General features: G+C 42.3%; 1 pseudogene across 1 annotated transcript in view; it reads left to right on the forward strand.

Annotated features, from left to right (window-relative positions):
* The window catches only part of LOC308291799 (signal peptide, CUB and EGF-like domain-containing protein 3), a 125,114-nt pseudogene that overhangs the window by 12,321 nt on the left and 85,531 nt on the right, over positions 1–27,262 (forward strand). The window contains exons 7-9 of the transcript XR_013963354.1: positions 509–523; positions 1,116–1,262; positions 9,765–9,881. The product of XR_013963354.1 is annotated as a signal peptide, CUB and EGF-like domain-containing protein 3 (transcript). The remainder of the gene's footprint in view (positions 1–508; positions 524–1,115; positions 1,263–9,764; positions 9,882–27,262) is intronic.

Raw genomic sequence — 27,262 nt, forward strand, 5'->3', positions numbered from 1 at the left:
GCTCTGGCAGGCCTGACCTGGAAGCTATGATGTCATGGTATTCAGAAGGCAGGGGTTGGCAGGTTGGCCAGGCTGAGGACACAACACGCTGAGAATAGAACATAACCTCAAGCTGGAGTTATGAGGAATGACTCTTATTTCATTTTTTTCCATGCCAGAAATCATTTTAGTCAATTCAATATAAATATATTCTGTCTACTTTCAGTCTGGACAAATCATTTCTGATGTCATTTTTCAGTTTCTCTCCAAAACCACCAGGAAACAAATTTTGTTTGACTGTTTTATATTGAGGCTATTTTCAAACATATTTGATACTTTCATACTTTCATACTTTTATTCAAGTACATTTTGAATTCCAGACTTTTACTTGTAACAAAGTACATCTACATTGCAGTGGCCCCTGAGCCATCTTAAGTTGAGTAGCCCAGCTCTAAACGTTGTGTTGTGTTGTGTTGTGTTGTGTTGTGTTGTGTTGTGTTGTGTTGTGTTGTGTTGCATTGTGTTGCAGTGCGCTCAGAGGGAGGTTCTAAACATTGTGTTGTGTTGTTGTGTTGTGTTGCAGTGCGTTCAGAGGTTCTAAACGTTGTGTTGTTGTGTTGTGTTGCAGTGCGTTCAGAGGTTCTAAACGTTGTGTTGTTATGTTGTGTTGCAGTGCGTTCAGAGGGAGGTTCTAAACATTGTGTTGTGTTGTTGTGTTGTTGCAGTGCGTTCAGAGGTTCTAAACGTTGTGTTGTTGTGTTGTGTTGCAGTGCGTTCAGAGGTTCTAAACGTTGTGTTGTTATGTTGTGTTGCAGTGCGTTCAGAGGGCTCCAGGATAACGTTATATTGAGTTGTTATGTTGTGTTGTTGCAGTGCGTTCAGAGGGCTCCAGGATAACGTTATATTGAGTTGTTATGTTGTGTTGTTGCAGTGCGTTCAGAGGGCTCCAGGATAACGTTATATTGAGTTGTTATGTTGTGTTGTTGCAGTGCGTTCAGAGGGCTCCAGGATAACGTTGTGTTGTTGTGTTGCAGTGCGCTCAGAAGGCTCCAGGGTAACGTTGTGTTATATTATGTTGTGTTGCAGTGCGCTCAGAGGGCTCCAGGATAACGTTGTGTTGTTATGTTGTGTTGCAGTGCGTTCAGAGGGCTCCAGAGACGGCCCCTCCTGCATGGATAAGAACCATGGCTGTGCCCACATCTGCAGGGAGACCCAGAAGGGCGGCATCGCCTGCGAATGCAGACCAGGATTCACCCTCACCCGCAACATGAAGGAGTGCAAATGTAAGAGCTCACACACACACACCTACACACACACACACACACACACACACACACACACACACACACACACACACACACACACACACACACACACACACACACACACACACACACACACACACACACACACACACACCAGTGGCATCAGTTCAGAAAAAGCTAAGGAGGGGTTCCCAGACTTTTTTGTCTCAGGGCACCCCATGAATATTGTTTTAATCCGAGGCACCCCTACATTATAGTTTTCACTCCCAGCACCTTATATTTATAGCATATCGTCGTTGTTGGGTGGAAACCATGTATGTCCAAAACCGTTCGTTTTGTATTTTAGTATAAAATGTACTAAACTAGTGAAAACAGCAGATCTACAAGCACACAACGCCTCGCATCGTGAGGCGTTGTGTGCTTGTAGATCGGCTGTTTTCACTAGTTTTGCGCAACAGTCTTGTATGATATAGCAGGGCTTTGCTTTACCAAAAGACGTACACATTTGAAACTTGGAGATACGAGGTTTCTGCCCGACAGTGATGATATCTTTTTATGTTGCGGTTGAAAACGTTGAGATAACAGCCATTTTGGTTGGAACTGACTGAAAATAACTTTGTACTTCAAGTTTAAAATGATACTAAATATTTTTTCAAGTGTCCAAATAAATTCCAAATAACAAATGATCTCGCGGCACCCCTGGACTGCCGTCGCGGCACCCCAGGGTGCCCCGTCACCCACTTTGAGAACCCCTGAGTTAAGGTATGGCAACATGACTGGTGTCTTGCACGCGTGCCTTTACGTTCGTGCAAGACACCAGTCATGACTCATGTTGCCATACCTTAGCAACAGGCATGATGAATTTATTTACATTTAATTGTTTTCCCCCTGTAGCCAATGGATGGCAGCTGCCATACCCTGCCATACCCAATTGACGCCTCTGACACACACACACACACACACAGGGGCGTTATAACGTCTTGGAGAGTGGGGGGGATGACATAACCGCGCCCTTGCGCGTGCACGTCTCTGCGCGCGCGAAAATTTGGTCGTTTTTCGCGGTTCTGATCGCGTTTTATTCTACAAGCTACAAGCTCACAACGAGTCGCTTCGCGCTGCGTTGTGAACTTCTAGATCGGCTATTTTCAAGACCCATACAATGTGTCCACAACGCTAGCCAAAACAGTGTTAGCTAGCAGCATAGCATCCATCATTACTCCAACTCTAATATAGCCACGACTCACTCACCAATTGTTGACTGAGTGACGATGAGACGAGCAGGACGATGTTTAATGCCTTTATAGCCTACATGGTCTTGTCTTGGTGTTCTGTTTATATTCCTTTATGCCTGTGTTGTTAATTTCACCACGAGTCCATCAGGGCGCAAGATACGCACTGACGACAGAGTGGACGACCGTTAAAGGCTCGTCCTATGAAAGCCATTTCCTCTCTGCACAGAAGCGCATTTCAAAACAAGAGTCTTTATTTTATTGTTTTCATCTATACAATCGATCATTCAACATGTTTATTTTGAAATTGTCCTGGAAAATAGTAGCCAAATAGCACCTACATGCCACTGAGAGGTTACGTTTGTGTTGATGAGAGCCAGCTTGCAGCGCAGGGGAGAAAAAAAAAACAAAAAAAACACCCCGGCCGGCAAAAAAGGTGGGGGGGGGATGAGATTACGTTTTTATGAAAGTGGGGGTGTCCCGTCGTACTCACAATGAATGGTGGTGACGCGCCTGCACACACACACACAGACATACACATGCACACACGCACATGCGCACACTAGACATGCACGGATAAATCCATCCGAGCAAATTATCCAATGATCCATTATCCAACCACATTAATTATATTATCCAATTTATATATCCGCATCCATCCTCATCCGCAACTTCCATAATGTCAAATCATTATTATTTTCTGGTAGGCCTACTTCCAGAAATGCATTGGTTTAGCCTAGAGAATGTCTGTTTGTCTTTTTTAGCTGCGCTGTGTGTGTGTCAGACAGACACACACACACACACACACACACACACACACACACACACACCAGCGTTCATTTTGTCTACTAAAGCGATGACGACATATTTTCCCGTCGACGACCCATTTTCACTGACTGATAAAAAACTAAATAAAACTCAGCCACGACAGACAGAAATTCTAACTGTTGACAATTTTGTCAACAAATTAAAACTAGACTAAAGTTATGTTAGGGAGGGACGATAGTGGAGGAGAGACAAGCAATCTGGGGGTCAACAACAAGCAACCGGCCCACGGCTACATGGGTGCGTTTGGTAGCTCAGTCGGTAGAGCTCTTGCCTTTGTACCGCAAGGTCATGGGTTCGATTCCGGGCACCGCCAACTCAGCGTATGAGTAGCACGGTTTGGCAAGTCGTGCGGCAAGTACTGGGAGCTGATGGTAGGTGTGGCGCTCCACCTCAGCAGTCCATCTCCCAGGGGTCTAGCGCATTGTAACGGGGACAGACTCCCGCGTGTTACCGGCTGATACCGACAATAAGCCACTCCCGACCTACTTGACTTGTTGTTTATTTTGCGTGTGATGTCATAAAAAAGGAAGGGAGAAGGGTTTGAGTTCTCTGACGTTAAAAGGTCTGAATCCTCCTGTGATGACAGAGTGAAACAGAGAGACCTGCACGGCTGTCTGACCCAGGGGTTTCACTTCAGTTATTTTATGCTTTAACTATTGACAAATAGCACTGTGAGCTTGTAGAAGTGTTTGGCCACGGACCCCCATGTCAAAATATTGACATGGGGGTCCGTTCCCCCCCCCCCCCCCCCCCCCCCCCCAGAGGAAAAATTTGAGTTACAAATGTTCGCTTAGAAAATACATATATTCAAAGATTAGCACACATTTTCATAACTTTTCAAAAATAGCAGATCTACAAGCTTAAAGTATAAAATAATTAAGGCCCCTCCACCCTGGGCCCTAGGCACTCAGTCCCACTACCCCCCCCCCCTCCCCCCCCCCCTCCAATCCCAACACCCTTTTGCCCCCCTCCCCCCTCCCCTCCCTGAGCTGTCATCCTATAGAAAAACACCTCTCCAATCCTTATCCAAACACAGACCAATCCCCCGTCACCTCCTACACACACACACACGCACACGCACACGCACACGCACACGCACACACACGCACACGCGCACGCGCACACGCACACGCACGCACACGCACGCATGTGCACGCACGCACACACACACACAAGCACACGCACACACACACACACACACACACACACACACACACACACACACACACACACACACACACACACACACACACAGTCCTGACAGGATGAGCTCTGTTTTGCTTGTTCATCTCCATTCAGGAGCAGAGGCGTCAGTTCATAAAAAAGCTAAGGTATGGCAACATGACTGGTGTTTCCATTCATGTTGCCATACCTTAGCAACATGCATGATACATTTATTTTAAGAAGTACATTTTATTATTTCCCCCCGTTTCTATGGTTTCTTGGGCTGGATATGACAGCCTGGAACGGTTGTTCAAGTGCAGCTAAACTTGGCATGTTAGTAAACGTGCCACAATTAACAATAATGCATTGCACCTGTGCAGCTGACCTGCAGAACCTGGGAATATACCATTCTGTCAAGATGGGGAGAATACAATTATAATACCTTGTTTAAAGTGACTGACCATTATGTTAAATGTTGCATTTGTAGTTATTTTACTGTAAAAAGTAAAAGTTAGTTAAATATAAATCCATGAATTTCACTTTGTCTATCTGTGCTGGTTATTATGTTGTTAAATTACAGTAAATTAACTACAAATGCAACATTTTACAAAATGCTCACTTTAACAAGGTATTATACTTATATTATAGGTATATATAATTATATATTATATGCACTTCTTAAAATAAATGTATCATGCCTGTTGCTAAGGTATGGCAACATGACTGTTGTCATGTTGACACCAGTCATGTTGCCATACCTTTTTTCATATTTTAGACTGTAATTGGAGAAAAGAAAAGATGATTTGTTAGAATGTTTTCATTCACTGCTTTCATTGTTTAAGCACGTTTAGTGATTTTGATTTCAGTGGGTGGGGTCAGGCGTACAAGTGGCTAAATATGTAATTTTAGGCACAATAAGCCGGCAATTTCTTAATGATTATTTACAGTAACACTACCAGCACCCATAAGTCACATCTGCCCATGAAAGATTGTGATGCATCTTGGGAATGGACTTATTGTGTGTAAAAAGACACATTTAGCCACTTGTATGCACGCTCCCAACCACTGAAATCAAAATCATTAAAATCTCTAAAACAATAGAAAGCAGTAAATGAAAACATTTAAACACTCATATTTTATTTTCTCTAATTACAATCTAAAATATGAACCCTTGTAAAAAAAACAAAGTTGTCCTTTAACCAATTTAGAACGGGTACACATTATTGTGTATCATTATTTTATGCTTTGACTATTGAAAAATAGCAGATCTACAAGCTCACAGTGCGGCACCGAGTGCCGCGCTGCGAGCTTGTAGATCTGCTATTTTAGAAAAATCTTGAACATTTGAATTTTGACCCGATTCTATAAGTGTCTTTTGAATCCTAAGATTTTTTGAAAAACCCCATGTTTCTATGTCAGCAATCTGGCCAGCCATCGTCAAAGAAAAGGTCCTTTTCACTTAACTGGAGCTCAGTTAGTCTGTTCTTGAGAGACTACTGTGTCAGTGGTTCTCAAACCATTTCATGTGAAGGACCCACAAAATGATATTTATTTGGCCACGGACCCCCATCTCAAAATATCTAGTTCGAGGGACCCCCCAGAAGAAAAATTTGAGATAGATCTACCGAGTGCCACGCTGTGAGCTTGTAGATCTGCTGTTTTTCACTGTTTAAAGCATTCAATAATTCTAGGCCTGAATGGGTTTTTAACGTCCCTCCCTGTTTAATCATTCTACAGCGTGCGTGCAAAGCAAGGCAAAGCGCAACGCTTTCCGCTGACCCTCCTGCTCTTGTCAGCCGCGATTTATGGCGACGTCTGACTTGTTTCCGATGTCACCTCTCCATGGGTGACGTTTTTATGACCCTGTCTACAAGATATGAAAGAAACGCACTTCATTCATATTATGAATGCACGCACGCGCGCGCACACACACACACACACACACACACACACACACACACACACGCACACACAGCCATGAATGTCTCTCTTTGATACGGTCGCACCAGGGACGTGCTGGCCATTGGGAAAAGCGGGACAACTCCTGAATGGCCGGTTCATTCCCATTAGGGAAAAATTAAAAATAAAACGGCGGCCTTCGTTCCATTTTTTAGGGCTGGGCGGCCAACAAAGTAAATCGTCACTGTCAGGCAGAAACCTCGTATCTCGTAAAGCCCTGCTTCATCATACAAGGCCGTCGCACAAAAGTAGTGAAAACAGCAGATCTACAAGCACATGTGCTTGTAGATCTGCTGTTTTCACTAGTTTAAATCATTTTTAAAATGAACGGTTTTGGACGTACAAGGTTTCCACCCGAAAACGACGAAATATAACTCATGTAATTGGCCCACTGGCTTGTCACTTGTCATGATCTGAAATGGCAAATCTTTGAGTAGCAGCAGTGCTATAGAGAGAGATCTCTCTCCATAGCGCGCAATGAGGGCCTCTACAACTCTTTTTCCCGGGCTGAATCAGGGGCCCAGCATGTCCCTGGGTCGCACACTGCACTAACATGCGTGTTTTTTTCATTCTGCTGGAGTGTGAAGCATGATAACAAGATGGACATTCAGGAATCAAAGACTGTATTTGACACAGGTTCAGTCATAATCTCTGCTTTCAGGACAAAACCCCTCCAAAACAACAACAACAACAAGAACAACAACAAATAAGAAGTTTTCTGCTGACATAAGCAGGAATCATGCAATTGCTTATTTTAAAAATGTATTATAATTGTATTTTATTCAGACGGCTAACCGTGCTTCCTAAAGAAATGTTGTGTGTGTGACACTTCCTGGGGCCACAATCTCCCTCCAAAACTATTATTTTTATCTGTGAGAAGTTCTGTCATTGGTCGATTAAACTGGGTGCCCATCCAAAATAACAGACCAATCAGCTCTTGTTCTTATTCAGATTGGTTGACCTGCCTGTCAATCCTTTTAGCCCCGGTCGGCTGGCGCATGCACCAATGAGCTGCTAGTGACAGAGCTTCTTACAGATAAAATAATAGTTTTGGAGGCAGACTGCGGCTCCTAGAAGCGCCACAGAGACTAGATTATTTTAGGGAGCATTGTTAGCCGCCTGAATATAATAAAATAAAAAATAAAAATAAGCAATTGCCTTTTTCCTGCTTATGTCAGCAGAAAACTGGTTATTTCTGCTTTAATTCATACATGGTCAGATACCTGAGTGTGTCCCTATGTTATCTTCACTTTATCATCACCAAATGCATGCAGCTCAAGTGGAGTTAGGAGGTTGACAATTAAATGTGTAGATTTCTACATCATTGATTAGAATGACGAAGTCAGCCAAAAGAAAATTCAATAAACAAAGAATATGACTTAAGGGCTTTGCACACAGGAAGACCGTTGCGTTTCTTTCCGTTTGCTGTATGATTAAAACATTGTATTTGGTGTGCAAGGCTGTGAGGAATCCACACTGTGGATCCAAGAGGGAGTCATAAAAGGAGTTGATGAGTTTTTACCGCATGCGACAAGACGCACACATCGAACTGGGTTCGATTGGGGAAAAGAAAGCACAGCCGCATCCACCTGCCGCATGGCAAATTCTGAGCCGGTGTGCATGAGGTCATAGAGAATAATTGTTCTCTTTAAAACGATGAAATCGTCCGTTTTTTTTCTGTGCAAAAAAAAGAAAAAGAAAGAAAAAACACGTCTGTGTGCAAAGCGCTTAAGTTGGAGTTGAGTGGTTTGACAGACAGCTTGAGGATCCAATGGAGTTAGGAAGTTTAGTCAGAAGTGTAAAAACGCATAAAGGTTGTTCAATAGCACTGATTTTTTTTTTTAAGAAAATAATAAAGTTGAAAAAGGGAGATAGATTACTGCCTGAAAGTGACAGTAATGTATAGAGCATGTTGGCTTCAACTGATGATCAACATTCAAGCAATGATGTCACATGCAAGACATCAACCAATTTAGGCCTAGAATTATTGAATGCTTTGACCATTGAAAAATAGCAGATATACAAGCTCACAGCGCGCTGTGAGCTTGTAGATCTGCTATTTTTGAAAAAGTCGTGAAAATGTGTGCAAATCTTTGACTATATGTATTTTCAAAGCGAACATTTTTAACTAAAATTTTGTTTCTGGGGGGTCCCTGGAACTAGATATTTTGAGATGGGGGTCCGTGGCCATGCATAAAATAATGATACACAATACTGTGTACCCGTTCTAAATGGGTTAATTTCATGTTCTGTGTTTTTACCAGTAGTTTGCTCTGCATGCAATTTGACAGAAGCTATTATTAGCAGGGAGAGCATACTGTTTGCAGGTCTTTCAGTCCGAGTGGATCAAAAAAGCACCTCGGTTAAGCATCGTTGGTCCCACCTGTTTAACATTCACCAGGTTAGCATTCACCTGTTTAACATTCACCAGGTTAGCATTCACCAGGTTAGCATTCACCAGCGTTAGTTTTACTGAGGTTAGGTTTAGGTGTATCCCCCCCCCCCCCCCCCCCCCCCCCCCCCCGACTTTCGGCACCTCCGCGCAGCCAATCACAAGCTTCCACTGCCTTAACCCAGTTGCTTTTTTGATACACTCGGACTGAACAACCTGATAAAAACACTATCCCATTATTAGAAAGACAATGTGTTTGTGCCCGTATGACTCTCATCTCTCTGGACAGGACGTGACATCAGCATTGATACAATACAATGGTAAATGGTAAATGGTGCATTTATATAGTGCTTTTATCCAAAACACTTTACATAGATTGTGCATTACATTCACCCATTCACGCACACATTCCTACACCGGTGGCGGAGGAAACCATGCAAGGCACCAACCAGCTCACCGGGAGCAACTAGGGGTTCAGAGTCTTGCCCAAGGACCCTTCGACATTAACTCAGGGGGAGCCCGGATTCAAACTGGGAACCCTTCAGGAACCCTTCGTGCTCTAATAACGGTTTCTCTACCCCTGAGCTATGCCGCCCCCATACAATAATCGATAAGAGCATTGATAAGAGAATTGATAAGAGCATTGATAAGATATGGTAATTGATAAGAGCATTGATAAGATAATTTAATTGATAAGAGAATTGATAAGAGCATTGATAAGAGAATTGATAAGAGCATTGATAAGAGAATTGATAAGAAAATTGATAAGAGCATTGATAAGAGAATTGATAAGAAAATTGATAAGAGCATTGATAAGAGAATTGATAAGAGCATTGATAAGATAATTGATAAGAGCATTGATATGAGAATTGAATTGATAAGAGAATTGACAGGACAATTGATAAGCCAAAATCTTGACTGATATCTGTGACTGTTTGCTGTTGACAGTGACCTGTAACTATGGCAACGGAGGATGCCAGCACATCTGTGAGGAGACGGACCAGGGGCCCAGATGTTCCTGTCACATGAAGTTCGCCCTGCACAGCGACGGGAAGACCTGTGTAGGTGAGTCACCTCATGAATATTCATGTACACATTAACATATAAGACCTGTGTAGGTGAGTCACCTCATGAATATTCATGTACACATTAACATATAAGACTGTGTAGGTGAGTCACCTCATGAATATTCATGTTCACATTATAATACCTGTGTAGGTGAGTCACCTCATGAATATTCATGTAAACATTATAAGACCTGTGTAGGTGAGTCACCTTATGAATATTCATGTAAACATTATAAGACCTGTGTAGGTGAGTCACCTCATGAATATTCATGTAAACATTATAATACCTGTGTAGGTGAGTCACCTCATGAATATTCATGTAAACATTAACATATAAGACCTGTGTAGGTGAGTCACCTCATGAATATTCATGTAAACATTAACATATAAGACCTGTGTAGGTGAGTCACCTCATGAATATTCATGTAAACATTAACATATGAGACCTGTGTAGGTGAGTCACCTCGTGAATATTCATGTAAACATTAACATATGAGACCTGTGTAGGTGAGTCACCTCATGAATATTCATGTAAACATTATAAGACCTGTGTAGGTGAGTAACCTCATGAATATTCATGTAAACATTATAAGACCTGTGTAGGTGAGTCACCTCATGAATATTCATGTAAACATTAACATATAAGACCTGTGTAGGTGAGTCACCTCATGAATATTCATGTAAACATTAACATATGAGACCTGTGTAGGTGAGTCACCTCATGAATATTCATGTAAACATTAACTCATTTAGTGCCACCCCTTTCACCACTAGAGGGCGCCCAGTGGCCATAGAAAATCCCATAGAGATATGCTGGTATATGCAGAAGCCCTGCAGCCATGACTTGCCTGAACACTTTCCTTTGTGCATGTACAGGAAGAGGATGAAGTTAGCTTGAAGTTAGCTATTGGCTACCAAGCATTTTAGAAGCCTTATTTTCGTCAACTTAGCCATGATTAAACCTTGCACACCTCATGCATGGGAAAAAAACAGAGAAGAATGAGCTCTAAAAAATCCAATGCAATCCTGGATTGCATTGGAGTGGATTTGTGCAGTTTGTTCACAGCTTTCAAACAAAAAAATCCGATTGGAAATCCGTTCAGGCATTCTTCAGATAATCGCCATTATGTTTTACATGTTATGTAAACAAACATGGCTGCCCTGTATGTTAGATGGGGTTGTATGGGGGTGGAACATGCAAAATCGCGATTGAAATCATGTTCACCAGATTTGATGGGGTCCAAAAAAAAAAAAAAAAAATCAAAAAAAAATTTTTCCAAAAAAAAAATATATATATATATATTTTTTTTTTTAAAAGCCGAACTTGTTCGGGATCGGCACTCTGCGATACGATAATAAAGCCGAACTAGTTCGGGATTGGCACTCAATGAGTTAACATATAAGACCTGTGTAGGTGAGTCACCTCATGAATATTCATGTAAACATTAACATATGAGACCTGTGTAGGTGAGTCACCTCATGAATATTCATGTAAACATTAACATATAAGACCTGTGTAGGTGAGTCACCTCATGAATATTCATGTAAACATTAACATATAAGACCTGTGTAGGTGAGTCACCTCATGAATATTCATGTAAACATTAACATATAAGACCTGTGTAGGTGAGTCACCTCATGAATATTCATGTAAACATTAACATATAAGACCTGTGTAGGTGAGTCACCTCATGAATATTCATGTACATATTAACATATAAGACCTGTGTAGGTGAGTCACCTCATGAATATTCATGTAAATATGAATAATAATAATGCAACAATAACACTGCCGTGCTAAAATCAGATGTAATCTACACCTTGGTCACAGGTGTGTTATTTGTGATGTCGTGTTCCTTACAAGCCAACCCTTAGTGTTCACATTTAACCTCACATTCACTTATTTTAGACTTATTTGTCCCCAAAAAATCTCAATCAATGCCCGTCCATGGTTTTATTGCTTAAAGGTGATACACCATGCATTTAAAAAGTATTTATGTCATATTGTTTATGTCCCAAAAACGTTTTTCAAAAGGTTTGAGGCTAAATTACCACTCCTGAATAGAGAGCCTCTCTCATTTTTGAATGGCTCTCAGAGCATTTCAGCTGCAGTACCACCTTTGGCCTGAACTGCGCCACCCCCCCCCCCCCCCCCCCCAAAATCCTTTTGAAAAACATTTTTTTTTTTTGAAAAAAAGAATTTTTTGAAAAAAAAAAAAAAAAAAAAAATTGTGATGACGTCACAATCGGTAGATGACGTCACAATCGGCAGCAAATCTGAACAGCCTGTTTTGAGAACCCGTGGGATACTTTTAACCTAGAAAGACACATCGGTCAGAAATGGGACTTTGTGAGGATAGAAGGTGCTAGTGGGACCCCAAAAAAAGGTTTTAAAATAGGAAAAGTGAAATTTCATGGTGTATCACCTTTAAAGCCATACTGTGTAAGATGCCCAACTAGTGGTCATTAGCCCTATAGCAAACCGCGGTCGCGTCCGCGTCTTTCGGACGTTTTTCGTACCTTCAGACCCCCGCGTCTGCCTCCACCTCGCTGAGATCTATCTTTTAAGGGGTCCCTTGTTCCTGTGCGTTCAGTAATTCCAGAGATACGGACTCCTTCACCCTGCCTGGTAGGCGAAATTACCTAGAGAAGGGATGGTACAAACGGGCGACAACAAATATGGCTGCCATAGCGACCCCACTTCAAGATGCGCTGTGATTGGCCGGCAGTTGTATAACCCTCGCTGTGATTGGCCGGTAGTGTGATGACGCAATTTTGGCGCGAGATCCGGTCCACGGCAAGGATCTCAGTTTACATACAGAGAAGGCTTTACAGGCTGAAATTCACGGCGCGGATCTTCTAAAACTTTTGTGATTTAATAGTTAGGAGAATTTTAAGATTTGTTTTATAAAAAAAGTTACATAGTACAACTTTAATGCAACCATTCATTTGTTAACAACTTTCTACGTGGCGTCCACATGTTGTGAATGGCATTACAGGCCAACACTTTCAAACATTTTCACCCAGAACATTTTCAGAATAGTGGATCTACAAAGCGGAGTGTTGAGAGCTTGTAGATCCACTGTTTTGGCTGTTTTAGAAACAGTTAATACCTTTAACGTCTGTGAGACACGCGAGGACAACAGGCTCCTCCTCCTCCCCTGCAGTGGCCAGTGTCTCTCTATCATTAGAGAGAGTTTGAGGAACACAATGGACCCTTACAGGTCTGTAACCCTGAGATGGTTCCATTTGAACACTCTCAGAGTTAAATTGACACTGGTGATTTATATACGGTGCAGAATGGCGCGAGCCCTTGGTCTGGTTGCGCATGTCACTGGAAATGGACCAATAGAAATGAAGAGGTTAAATGGACCAATAGAAATGAAGAGGTTAAATGGACCAATAGAAATGAAGAGGTTAAATGGACCAATAGAAATGAAGAGGTTTTGAGAATCGCTCATTGCTGCTGCTTTATTCCTGTATGGCTTCCTGCTGCTCCTCAGTGTAACAACATGTCTGCTCACATTTCTCCTCAAAAATCTTCTTCTAGCTTTACTTCACTGGACATTGGTCTCTCTCTCTCTCTCTCTCTCTCTCTCTCTCTCTCTCTCTCTCTCTCTCTCTCTCTCTCTCTCTCTCTCTCTCTGACTGTCTATGTCTCTCTACCTCTGCCCTCCCTCGCCCCTGCCAGCCCAGACCCTTGCTTTATCATCCATTTTAAAATTAACAGGACCATAATTTATATTAAAAAAAAAACACCCTTCATGACTGACTGTGTGAAAGAAGACGTGACGATTAGCGATTGAATCCATAAAGTCTTTATGAAAAGGTTTTTTTAAGGTAATGAAGCCAACGTGTTACGTCAGGTCAAGTTTCCGTTGACCTTGACAGAATCAACATGGTGTTTTTTTTTTCAGCAGCCGTTCATAAGGAGGGTGACTTAACGCCACCCACCGGGCCGTTAACACTTTTAATGCCACAGACAGAGATTGACGAGAATCATTAATTAGGCAACCAGGCCACTGACGTAGATTGACGAGAATAGGCTATTTTTGTTATAAAACAACTCAAAATACATTATTTTTGACGGTTTTATTAAACAGGTGTTTCATTCGAAACACTTGCTTGCCTCCAGTGGCAGATCATGCAGATCATCTTTGCGTTAAAGGGGAGAACCACCCACTTTCAAAATAGAACAGAACATGTCTTTGCAATACAAACTCCAAAATCAATCCTCCAGTTCTAGGCAACACAGAAGGGAGGAGACTTTTTTATTTATTTCTACATAACAACTCAAAGATATATTAATGACATCGTTCAATATTAAAATGAGTGGTTCTCCCCTTTAAGGAGTTACATGAACATTAAAAGCACATAGCTAGTCTGGGATCACTTCACTTTTTCGGGGTTGTAACCGGTCTGGAGCGGAAACCACAACACGTCATGTTGTAGGATACTCAAAGGACTACAATTTGCCGGAAAGATCAAACCGGATTCAGTTTTAACCCAAAGCTCAAGGACATACTTTTAGGGCCTACATAATAAACTCCTTGATACGGAGTAGTTTTGCTTTTGAAAAATGAGTTTGGTATATGCATCTTTTAGTCCAACTGTTAGCGACTGGCTGCTGGCCAGACTACACTAGACTACTGGAGCATTTTAATAGGGATTGGGGAAACAAACGGAGGGAACCAAATCAAAGCGACGCAGCTTCTTCTAGTGGTTTCCGCACTTTAGGCGGAAACCAAACGGCCTGTTGTGAACGAACACCAGGCTTTTCCCCAGAAAGCCTGGTAGGCGAGGTTAGCACATAGCAAACATACTGCTGAGTCTCACATAATCACACAGTGTGCCTAATAACAGTGGGACAAAGAAACAGAATGGAGATGAGAAAGCAATTACTAATTATCTTAGGAAGTTATTTTGGGAGGCGTGGAACGGCTGTCATCTGAATCTGGTTGTCAAGCAACAAACGCCACAATTAAAAGACCTTCAGACTCTTATTTAATCATTTAATTATACAAATGCTCAGATTGTCAGGATTACAGTTTACAGTTTACAGTTTAGGCATTTAGCAGACGCTTTTAATTCAAAGCGACTTACATTAAGCAGATACAAAACATCACAATAATAAACAAGATTAAATGTCAGTACATCAACAGCAATATAACAAGTGCAAATGGATATCTATCTAGAAAAAAAAAAACACAATATAATCAAAGTTCTAAAAACCTAAAAACAAATGCTAACTAGCTTCATGTATGTTCATAGATTTTTCCAGTAGTGCTAAGGGTTTAGGTGGAGTCTGAAAAGGTGAGTCTTCAGTCCACGGCGAAAGCTAGCGAGTGAGTCCGTAGTTCTAAGTGCGTCAGGGAGTTTATTCCACAACTCGGACGAGTGGATTTTTGTCCTGGAGTTTTTAGCGAGGGTTCTGTCAGCATCCCTGTGTTGGCTGATCTAAGTGCACGGGTGGGGGTGTAGGGGTTGATCAGGTTTTGGAGGTATGGAGGAGCCATACCTTTGGCTGCTTTGAAGGTCAGCATCAGGATTAAGATGTATTTCTGAATGCTTTCATAAGCCAGTAATCCTGTAGGCCTTTTCACTCTGGATCAGACAGAACTACTTCTGGATCAGACAGAACTACTTCTGGATCAGACAGAATTACGTCTCGGCTGATCTGTTCTTGGTTTTTCGTTGACCCAGGCTTTCCGGACCTCGGACAGTTTTTAAGTTGTTTGATTCAGTATTTAGATATTTGATATTTTATTTTTTCAGACACGCCCCCTTCCTATGCAAACAATAATAATACATCTTTGTAGTTCTGCAAACTTTTCTGCCTTGGTGTGACACTGTAATGACAAAGTAGTAAAAACAAACAAACATGAGTCTGATTTGAACATCTTAACTCATCGGCGGTGCGATGCCAAAACGGCTCGTTCTTTTTACCTCGTCTGATGACTGTAAAGCTGATGAGGGGTCGCGCCGCCGTGTACAGTACAATCATCTCCCGTAACGCTGCTCTCAAAAATCCACCGCACGTTAGCAATAATGGAGTCCCAAATCACTTCCTTGTTGTTTTCTCTGGATCTGTTGCTCTGATGCGATTCTGTGCTCTGTATGGATGGCAACCGAGCGGCCCAATTCACATTAATTCTTGCACAAGGCTGCCCTCTGCTGCCAGTATGGCCAAAGTACACATTTGACGGACCATAATGATGAATACGTTTAGAAAGAACCAATAGTTAATTTTCTATAACATCGCAAAGGAAACCTGGTTTTTGCTGGCACCAGACCCAATAAATAAATAATAACATCTGGCAGTAGAACTGTTAAGTGGCATTTCTTCCTCGGCCAGGTGGGAATGTGCCTCTCTAAAATTCTCTACACGTCCCTGGATGGTATACGTATACGAGTTTTCTTGCCTGACAACAGCCTCTAGGATATAATACACTGTACTGCGAGTGGACTTGGTTGCGGCGGTTGGCTGGGTTTCTGTGGCTGTTAGGTTTGACGGCCCTGGGTTCCTGGGTTCGAGGGTTCCAGGGTTTTGGGTCGCGGCCCGTTTTTCTCTTTTCTTTTTTTTCAGCTCGCTATTTAAAAGAAAATGAAACTCTCTTTTATTTCCGCTGCTCTGAGGAGATGCAGGCCTTGTGTTCAAGGTCTGGTCAACTGTGTTGGAAAGAAAAAATACTCACATTGTTTTACTTAAAGGGGAAGACCACCCATTTTCATTTTGGTTTGTATTGTAAAGTACAATATGTGATGTCATCAAGTTGTAATTTACAATACAAACCCCAAAATCAATCCTCCAGTTCTAGGCAACACAGAAGAGGGGGAACTTTTTTTCTATTTCCACACAACTCCCCTAAGGTATATTAATGACATAGTTCAATATTGAAAATGGGTGGTCTTCCCCTTTAACTCATTGAGTGCCAGCCTATCACCACTAGAGGGCGCCCAGTGACCAGAGAATAATAGAGATATGCTGGTAATGCATGCCCAAGCCCTGGAGCCATGACTTTTTTTTACAAAGGAAAGGACACTTTCCTTTGTGCATGTACAGGAAGAGGATGAAGTTAGCTTGAAGTTAGCTATTGGCTACCAAGCATTTTAGAAGCCTTATTTTCGTCAACTTAGCCATGATTAAACCTTGCACACCTCATGCATGGGAAAAAAACAGAGAAGAATGAGCTCTAAAAAATCCAATGCAATCCTGGATTGCATTGGAGTGGATTTGTGCAGTTTGTTCACAGCTTTCAAACAAAAAAATCCGATTGGAAATCCGTTCAGGCATTCTTGAGATAATCGCCATTATGTTTTACATGTAATGTAAACAAAAATGGCTGCCCTGTATGTTAGATGGGGTTGTATGGGGGTGGAACATGCAAAATCGCGATTGAAATCATGTTCACCAGATTTGATGGGGTCCAAAAAAAAAAAAAAAAAATTCAAAAAAATTTTTTTCAAAATTTTTTTTTTTTTTTTTTTTTTTTTTTTTTTTTTTTTTTTTTTAAAAGCCGAACTTGTTCGGGATCGGCACACTACGATACGCTAATAAAGCCGAACTAGTTCGGGATTGGCACTCAATGAGTTAAGTAAAAGTATCATTACTGCAATGTATAAATACTCTGTTACAAGGTAAAAGTCCTTGCAACGTAGAAATATCTGTTATTTGAGTCAAAGAAGAAAAGCAGTGGCATCAAAATGTACTTAAATTAAAAGTACTCATTATGCAGAATGTCCCCTTTCACAAGTTTACAAAATGAGTAAAATGCGACGTATCGTCCATTTTCAAATGGACGATGCGTACATGGGGCTGAAGTGTGTAATGAATATTTTGTAATAATCTAAATCTGTAAAGTAATCTATCTCTATAGTAACTTGGAGTTTTCAAATAATTGTAGTTAGTGTGGGGATTTAAGGGGAGCAAATGCTAATTTCGTGCAATTTTGACTTAAAGCGCGAAATTTTGCACAGATGTAGCCCAGGGCTTGCTCTAATGATTTAGCTAGGGCGCCCGAATCTGCGACCTTCGGGGTCGCCACAGCGGCCAAATCAAGTTGGGCTCCCATCGACTTTCTATACAGGCTGAAAATACCCAATTTTTTTTTTCTTTTCTGGGTATTTAAGGAGGATCTGAGGGGTCTAACTAGGGGTTTGTCATGATGCTGAATCCATTGCAGGCATTTGTTTTGCACAAAAAACATTCCGTGGGCTAGAAATGGCCTCAGAAAACAATACACGTATTGGTGAGTATTCATGTTAGTCGGAGGCCTTAGGGTTTTTTTTTTCTCGTGCTAATCAGTCTAAAAGTTCAACATTTTGCACAGATGTAGCTCAGGGCATGCTCAATGATTTAGCTAGGGTGCCCGAGTCGGCGACCTTCGGGGTCACCACAGAACCCACAAAACTCTGAAAAGTGATGACTCATCACTTTTCATCACTAAAGTCGATGGGAGCCCAACTTGATTTGGCCGCTGTGGCGAGAGTTGGGGAAGTTACTTTGAAAGCGTAACTTGTACAGTTACAAGTAACTCACCATGGCTGATCAAGTTAAAGTTATACCCCTGGAGAAATGTAACTTATAAAGTTTCAAGTTACATAGAAAATGTAACTTGAGTAACTTGAGTTCCTTTTTTTCCAGCGTTAAATTGAGAATGTACATTTGGTGTACATGAAACTAAATATAATATCCTATAAAAAAAGTCACATGCCAGCAGAAATATGCCTCTCAACTGAGTTGTATGTTTTATTTCAAAAAGGTTGAAATTTTCTTTAGTAAACATCTGTGATCCTAAAATAAAGTTAAAACATTAAGAAAATGATGATCTGTTGAGGACATTTGATCGTCAATCTTAACAAAACTTAAATGTAAAATTATAACTTCGCTTGTAACTTTTTGTAACTTTTAACTTGAGCCAAAAATTACCCAAAAAGTATCTCAGTTACTTGACGAGTTACAGAAATATGAATGTAACTCAGTTACCAGCAAGCTACAGCAAAATGTAACTTAGTTACGTAACTCAGTTACATGTAACTTTAACTTCCCCAACACTGATAATATCTGCCTCCTAGGTGTACTGGAGTAGAAGTAAAAGTATTGAAGACTGGAAACACCCCATTAAAGCACTCGAGTACGGCGCTTGAGTAAATATACTCAGTTACTTTCCAGGACTGTTGTGTCAAGGTCTGGTCAGCCATCAGGCTGTTATTAGCGGCCGCCGCTCCGCTGCGAGGAGCCAAGCGACGGCCGCAACCAGCGACCGCACGATGATTAAATGTCTGTTATACTCTGACCGCACGATGATTAGATGTCTGTTATACTCTGGTGGAAAATCACTGCTATGGAAGAAGAGCTGTACTCAGTTCTGGAAAGTAAACCAAGTACATTCCCTGTACTTTTGAGGCATTTGTACTTTACTTGAGTATTTCCAATTTCATCAAATTATACTTAAAGTCTCCGAATGTAGCTTGAAAGATTCTGGCTGTTTTCAAATGGCAGAAATCGTACTGTAACGCAGGGGTTCCCAAACCTTTTTGTCTCAGGTCACCCCATGAATATTGTTTTAATCCGAGGCACCCCTACATTATAATTTTCACTCCCAGCACCTTATATTTATAGCATATTGTTGTTGTCGGGTGGAAACCTTTTATGTCCAAAACCGTTTGTTTTGTATTTATCTATAAAATGCACTAAACTAGTGAAAACAGCAGATCTACAAGCACACAAGTGCTTGTAGATCTGCTGTATTCAATAGTTTTGTGTAACAGTCTTGTATGATGAAGCAGGGCTTTGCCTTACCAAAAGACGTACACATTTGAAACTTGGAGATACGAGGTTTCTGCCCGACAGTGACGATATTTTAGTGATTATGTTGCGAGGAAAATGTTGAGATAACAGCCATTTTGGTTAGAACTGACTGAAATTAGCGTTGTACTTCAAGTTTAAAATGATGCTAAATGTTTTTTCAAGTGTAAATTCAGAATATTATCAAACCCTGGACTGCCGTCACGGCACCCCAGGGTGCCCCGTCACCCAAAAAAAAAAAAAACATCAAAAGTAGAAGATCTCGTGTTAATTAAAACATTAAGTTAAGATATGGAGATATGGTTTCTGCCTTACAGCAATGACATCCTGTACCTCAAAATGGGTTGGAATAATATATCCTTTTAAAAGAGAACATCTGTAACTCAAATATTCGCTTCATGGGTGGGGGGTGTCCCTGGAACAACATTATTTTGAGATGGGGGTCCCTGGAACAACATATTTTGAGATGGGGGTCCCTGGAACAACATATTTTGAGATGGGGTCCCTGGAACAACATGTTTTGAGATGGGGGTCCGTGGAACAACATGTTTTGAGATGGGGGTCCGTGGAACAACATATTTTGAGATGGGGGTCCGTGGAACAACATGTTTTGAGATGGGGGTCCGTGGAACAACATATTTTGAGATGGGGGTCCGTGGAACAACATGTTTTGAGATGGGGGTCCCTGGAACAACATGTTTTGAGATGGGGGTCCCTGGAACAACATGTTTTGAGATGGGGGTCCCTGGAACAACATGTTTTGAGATGGGGGTCCCTGGAACAACATATTTTGAGATGGGGGTCCCTGGAACAACATGTTTTGAGATGGGGGTCCCTGGAACAACATATTTTGAGATGGGGGTCCCTGGAACAACATGTTTTGAGATGGGGGTCCCTGGAACAACATATTTTGAGATGGGGGTCCCTGGAACAACATGTTTTGAGATGGGGGTTCCTGCACAACATGTTTTGAGATGGGGGTCCCTGGAACAACATATTTTGAGATGGGGGTCCCTGGAACAACATGTTTTGAGATGGGGGTCCCTGGAACAACATATTTTGAGATGGGGGTCCACGGCCAAATGCATGTAATTTTGAAGGTCCTTGACGTGAAAAGGTTTGAGAAGCACTGATTTAGAAGAAGAAGGATTTTAGAAGACACTTATAGAATCGGGTCAAAGATATTCCAAGACTTGCACATGTTTTTACGATTTTTCAAAAATAGCAGATCTACAAGCTCGCAGCGCGGCACTTAGTAAAAGCATAAAATAATGGTTAAATTAATAATGCGTAATAATAGTTTAAGTACAGTAGATGTCATTTTCACCAGTGGAAAATGGAGCGGAGCCCAGACAGACCAGACCAGACCAGACCAGACCGGGTCGCTCTCAGCCAGATAGAATCTCATCTTTCCCCTCTGGACAGTGGCGTCAGTTCAGCAAAAGCTAGGGTATGGCAAAGATGGGACTCCTCATGGAAAAGAGGCATTACATTTTTGTTATTATAATTATAACACGGCTGCGAGGCGTTGTGAGCATGTAGATCTGCTATTTGGTTTCTACGGTTTCTTGGGCTGGATATGGCAGCCTGGAACGGTTGTTCAAGTGTAGCTAAACTTGGCATGTTAGTAAACGTGCCACAATTAACAATAATGCATTGCACCTGTGCAGCTGACCTGCAGAACCTGGGAATATACCATTCTGTCAAGATGGTGGAGAATATAATTATAATGCCTTGTTAAAGTGACCATTTTGTTACATTTTGCATTTGTAGTTATTTTACTGCGCAGATAGACAAAGAGACATTCATGGATTTATATTTAAAAGTAATTTTATTTCCCCCCCTGGACCCAGGGTATGGCAGCTGCATACCCCTGCCATACCCAATTGACGCCCCTGACCAGGTGGCTCTCAGCCAGTCAGAATCTCATCTTTCCCCTGTGGAGAGTGTGATGTTGTTGGAGGAGGGGGGGGGGGGTCTGGGAGCCCGCCTGCGGTCGGCATTATAAGACGTAATAACAGAGTCTTCCAGCAGACTCTCTGATTAGTTAACCCATTCAGAACGGGTACACCTTATTGTGTATCATTATTTTATGCTTTAACTATTGAAAAATAGCAGATATACAAGCTCACAGCGCGGCACGAGTGCCGCACTGTGAGCTTGTAGATCTGCTATTTTTGAAAAATCGTGAAAATTAGAATTTTGACCCGATTCTATAAGTGTCTTTTGAATCCTTCTAAGATGTTAAAAAAAAAAAAAAAAAGCAATCTGGCCAGCCATCGTCCAAGAAAAGGTCCTTTTCACTTCAACTGGAGCTCAGTTAGTCTGTTCTTGAGAGACTACTATGTCAGTGGTTCTCAAACCTTTTCATGTGAAGGACCCCCAAAATGACATTTATTTGGTCACGGACCCCCGTCTCAAAATATTTAGTTCCAGGGACCACCCAGAAGCAACATTTTTGTTACTAACGTTCGCTTTGAAAATACATTCAAAGATTTGCACACATTTTCACGACTTTTTCAAAAATAGCAGATCTACAAGCTCGCAGCGCTGTGCGCTTGTATATCTGCTATTTTTCCACTGGTTAAAGCATTCAATAATTCTAGTCCTAAATGGGTTTTAATAAAACCCCAATAAAACTAACAATCTGCCAAACGAGAGCCTGACAGGAGAGTGACTGATGGCTGGAAGAGGTTGTTTTTTTTACTTTACCCATGAAGACATGAAGGCTGCTTCTATAAAGGCCTTGGATCACTTCTCACACGTTTTATTGTGAAGGTGAACTTCTCCTCTGAGCCATCCTTTAATCCAAACCTCCACCAGCTGTCCGTCAGTCCGTCAGTCTGTCTGTCACACGTCACATTTTTGCCCTGCTGCTCATATCTCCGCAACCGTCGCGCCGATCCATGCCAAATTTTGCACACACACTCCTTGCCTGCCAAACCACAACCGCAATTCACACATGACCCTCTTCTAGCGCCACCATGAGGCCGATTCTTGCAAAACACATTGAGCACCACCTTGAGGCCGATTTTTTAAAACACATTTTTGGACACTGCTCCTACAGATTTTTGCCCTAAAATCATGCAAATCGGTACACAGTATGTCTACAGTCATGTCATCAACATGGATCTGTCCCATCTAGCGCCACCATCAGGCCGATCTTTTCACTGCTCCTACACATTTTGCCCTAAAATCACGCTGCGGCCTGACGGTCGCTTATCTCCCGATTAGGGAGTCTTACTGGTATTGTGAACGTGAACACAGCCTCTCAACCAGTCTGTAGCTCCGCCTCTCAACCAGTCTGTAGCTCCGCCTCTCAACCAGTCTGTAGCTCCGCCTCTCAACCAGTCTGTAGCTCCATGGTCACTGAACTAAACTGAATATCAGACCCCGTCGTCACAAGAACCACAAGATCTTCCCAAGGTTTTCTTTTCTCCAGACAAATCTGGAGAAACAAGACCAACCTTCACCGTCCCAGGCAACATGCACTCTGTAGAAGGGGTTCTCAACCTGTGGGTTTGGGACCCCCAGACCCTCACATGATTAACTCATCCATCCATCCATCCATCCATCCATCCATCCATCCATCCGTCTTCAACCGCTTATCCGGAATCGGGTCGCGGTGGTAACAGTTCCAACTGAGACTTCCAGATTTCCTTATCCCGAGCAACTTCCTCCACTCCCTCAGGGAGTATACCGAGGCGTTCCCAAGCCAGTGTGGAGATATAATCCTTCCATCTGGTCTTTGGTCTGCCACGGGGTCTCCTCCCAGTGGGACGCGCATCGAGGACCTTCCTAGGAAGGCGCTCGGGGTGGCATCCGTACTAGATGCCCGAACCACCTAAGCTGACTCCTTTCCAAGTGAAGGAGCAGCGGTTCTACTCCAAGTCTCTCTCGGGTGACTGAACTTCTCACCCTATCTCTAAGGGAGATACCAGCCACCCTATCTCTAAGGGAGATACCAGCCACCCGTCTGAGGAAACCCATTTCGGCTGTTTGCACCCGCGACCTTATACTTTGGGTCATGACCCACACTTCATGACCATAGGTGAGAGTAGGAGGGAAGATTGCTTGGTAGACAGAGAGCTTTGCCTTCCGGCTCAACTCTTTTAACTCAATGTGCAACATTGTTTTCTCTCTCAACATTAAACAAACCAACATAAAGGGTATCAGCACATTTCTAAAGTGACAATTTAAGGACGTTTCGGATCACGTGGCGTCCAGTGGCTCCAGACGGGATGGCGTATCTTCTTTCATGAACCATCTTTGGTGCGTGAGCTTCTTCAGCTTCCTGGTTCTTCTTCTTCTGTGGTTTTGATGTTTGCTTTCATGAGTCATGATGCTTTGTGCGATTTTCACTGTTTATTCTTCTTTTCATCCAGCTTATCTCTACTGTTCATTATTACCATGCATGCCTGAACACAGAGAGAGTCCTTTTCTCACACACACACACACACACACACACACACACACACACACACACACACACACACACACACACACACACACACACACACACACACACACACGCACATACACACGCACACACACGCACACACACACTTTAGCAGATCAAAAGAGAAACGATCTGATTAAGCTTGAGTTTAATCGAATGTGTCAAAACCACTCAAATTGGTTTTGATTCAATTTGGAGTGAAGGCGGCTGCTGCTTGAGTTGAGTTGTGTTGTGTTGAGTTGAGTTGAGTTGAGTTGAGTTGAGTTGGGTTGTGTTGTGTTGTGTTGTGTTGTGTAGAGTAGAGTAGAGTAGAGTAGAGTAGAGTAGAGTAGAGTAGAGTAGAGTTGAGTTGAGTTGAGTTGAGTTGAGTTGAGTTGGGTTGAGTTGAGTTGAGTTGAGTTGAGTTGAGTTGAGTTGGGTTGGGTTGGGTTGAGTTGAGTTGAGTTGAGTTGAGTTGAGTTGAGTTGAGTTGAGTTGAGCATTGTCCGACCTCTTATAGAATTCAGTGGTTCCCAGAACTTCCCACGGGGGTCCTTGTCGGCGTACGACGGGGTCCCCAACAAAATGATGCTACATTAACTTGTTTAGTTGGGTTTGATGATCATTTTAGATTTCCCCGTATAGATAACTCCTAAGAATTAGGGCGAGGTCGCTTTTCGCCCTTAGGTGTCTTTCTGCTATTGCAACATACAGCTTTTTCCATAAAACTCTTAGGACTTTGAAGAGTGGTTCTCAAAAACCCATTTAGACGAGTATGCATATCTGTGTCACCACTTTAACCATTATGTCATGCTTTAACTATTAAAAATAGTAGATCTACAAGCTCACAGCGCGGCAAGAGTGCCTCGCTGCAAGCTCTTAGATTTGCTATTTTTGAGAAAGTTCCCTGGAACTAAATATTTTCAGGGGTCCGGGGTCAAATACATATAATTATATGGGGGTCCTTGACATGAAAAGGTTTGAGAACCACTGACAGAGAAACAGAAAACTGTTAGGATCGTCGCGCACATAGCAGACGATATGTGCGCAGATCATATGCCAGGCGGGTAAAATAATCATAACAGCTTCCAAATAAAAAAAATCAGCGTGAAAAAATACCATTCTATGGCCGTGCAGCAGCTTCCTTGTTTACAATGTAAACCTATGGGGGCGGAGCTATGATTGGGCCTCAGACCGGATACAGAAACCTAGATCCGGTCAAAACAGGAAATACGGCCTGATACAGTTAGGAGGCGGGCCTAAAGAGTCCGAATCAGCGATAAACAGCGATCATACTTTTAATTGTTTCATAATGATTAAAGCTAATTACATTTCCGGGATCTACGGGCATGGCAGCGCGGTACAGCGGGAAATCTCCGGTTTCGACGGGATCGCAGGAAATGAGTTAATAAGGGGTCCCTGGCCTGGAGACCTGTGGAGGACCCCCGGGTTGAGAAGCAGAAGGATTTGGGTTGTGGAGAGGAGATCATATGGAAGTGTTCATTCAGCCAGCACAGCACATCATAAACACACAAACAGAAGCACATCATAAACACACACACAGCAGGCAGATGCGGACATGCTAAGCAGCAGTCATCTGAAAGGACTTGTCACACTATGCCACACACACACACACACACACACACACACACACACACACACACACACACACACACACACACACGCACATGCACGCACGCACGCACACACACACACACACACACGCACATGCACGCACACACACGTACACGCACACGCACACACATGCATGCATTCGTATTACAACAGTGTTGAAAGTAGTTCAAGATATACTGTAGTTACTTACTGAAGAAAAGCCAATCTACAAACTCACAACAGGTCCGTTGTCAAAGTATTGGAAATTGAAAATACTCAAGTAAAGTAAAAATTGTAAATAAATGGTGCATTTATAAAGCGCCTTTATCCAAGGCGCTTTAGATGTGTGCATTACATTCACCCATTCACACACACATTCATTAAATTCACCCATTCACACACACATTCATTAAATTCACCCATTCACACACACATTCATTATATTCACCCATTCACACATACATGCATTACATTCACCCATTCACACACACATTCATTACATTCACCCATTCACACATACATTCATTACATTCACCCATTCACACACACATTCATTGCATTCACCCATTCACACACATACATTCATTACATGCACCCATTCACACACACATTCATTACATTCACCCATTCACACACACATTCATTGCATTCACCCATTCACACACATACATCCATTACATTCACCCATTCACACACACATTCATTACATTCACACATTCACACACACATTCATTACATTCACCCATTCACACACACATTCATTGCATTCACCCATTCACACACATACATTCATTACATTCACCCATTCACACACACATTCATTACATTCACCCATTCACACACACACACATTCATTGCATTCACCCATTCACACACATACATCCATTACATTCACCCATTCACACACACATTCATTACATTCACCCATTCACACACACATTCATTACATTCACCCATTCAAACACACATTCATTACATTCACCCATTCACACACACATTCATACAGCGATGTCAGAGGAAACCATGCAAGGCACCAACCTGTTCATCAGGAGCAGTTAGGGGTTCAGAGTCTTGCTCAAGGACTCTTCAACACTGACTCTGGGGGAGCCTGGGATCGAACTGGGAACCCTTCGTTCCAAGACAGTTTCTTCTCTACCCCTGAACCACTACTGCAATATAGGCCCTACTTAGTTACTTTACACCAGTGAATTCGGCCCTCACAAGTATTGCAATGAGCACACACACACACACACACACACACACACACACACACACACACACACACACACACACACACACACACACACACACACACACACACACACACACACACACACAGATGGTTATCTATACAACAAAAACACACAGGCATACAAATAAGTACACAAACATATGGGCGGTGTGCAGGCAGGCACACATGCAAGCATGCCATGCACCGTGCATGCATGTAAACATGCACAATGCAGCTCACATAAACACACATGGAGGTGGTCCTCGGTGGTCCACAGCACTGGGTGAC

Source organism: Nannobrachium achirus, assembly GCF_963921795.1.
Source record: "Nannobrachium achirus genome assembly, chromosome: 9".
Taxonomy (NCBI): Eukaryota; Metazoa; Chordata; class Actinopteri; order Myctophiformes; family Myctophidae; genus Nannobrachium; species Nannobrachium achirus.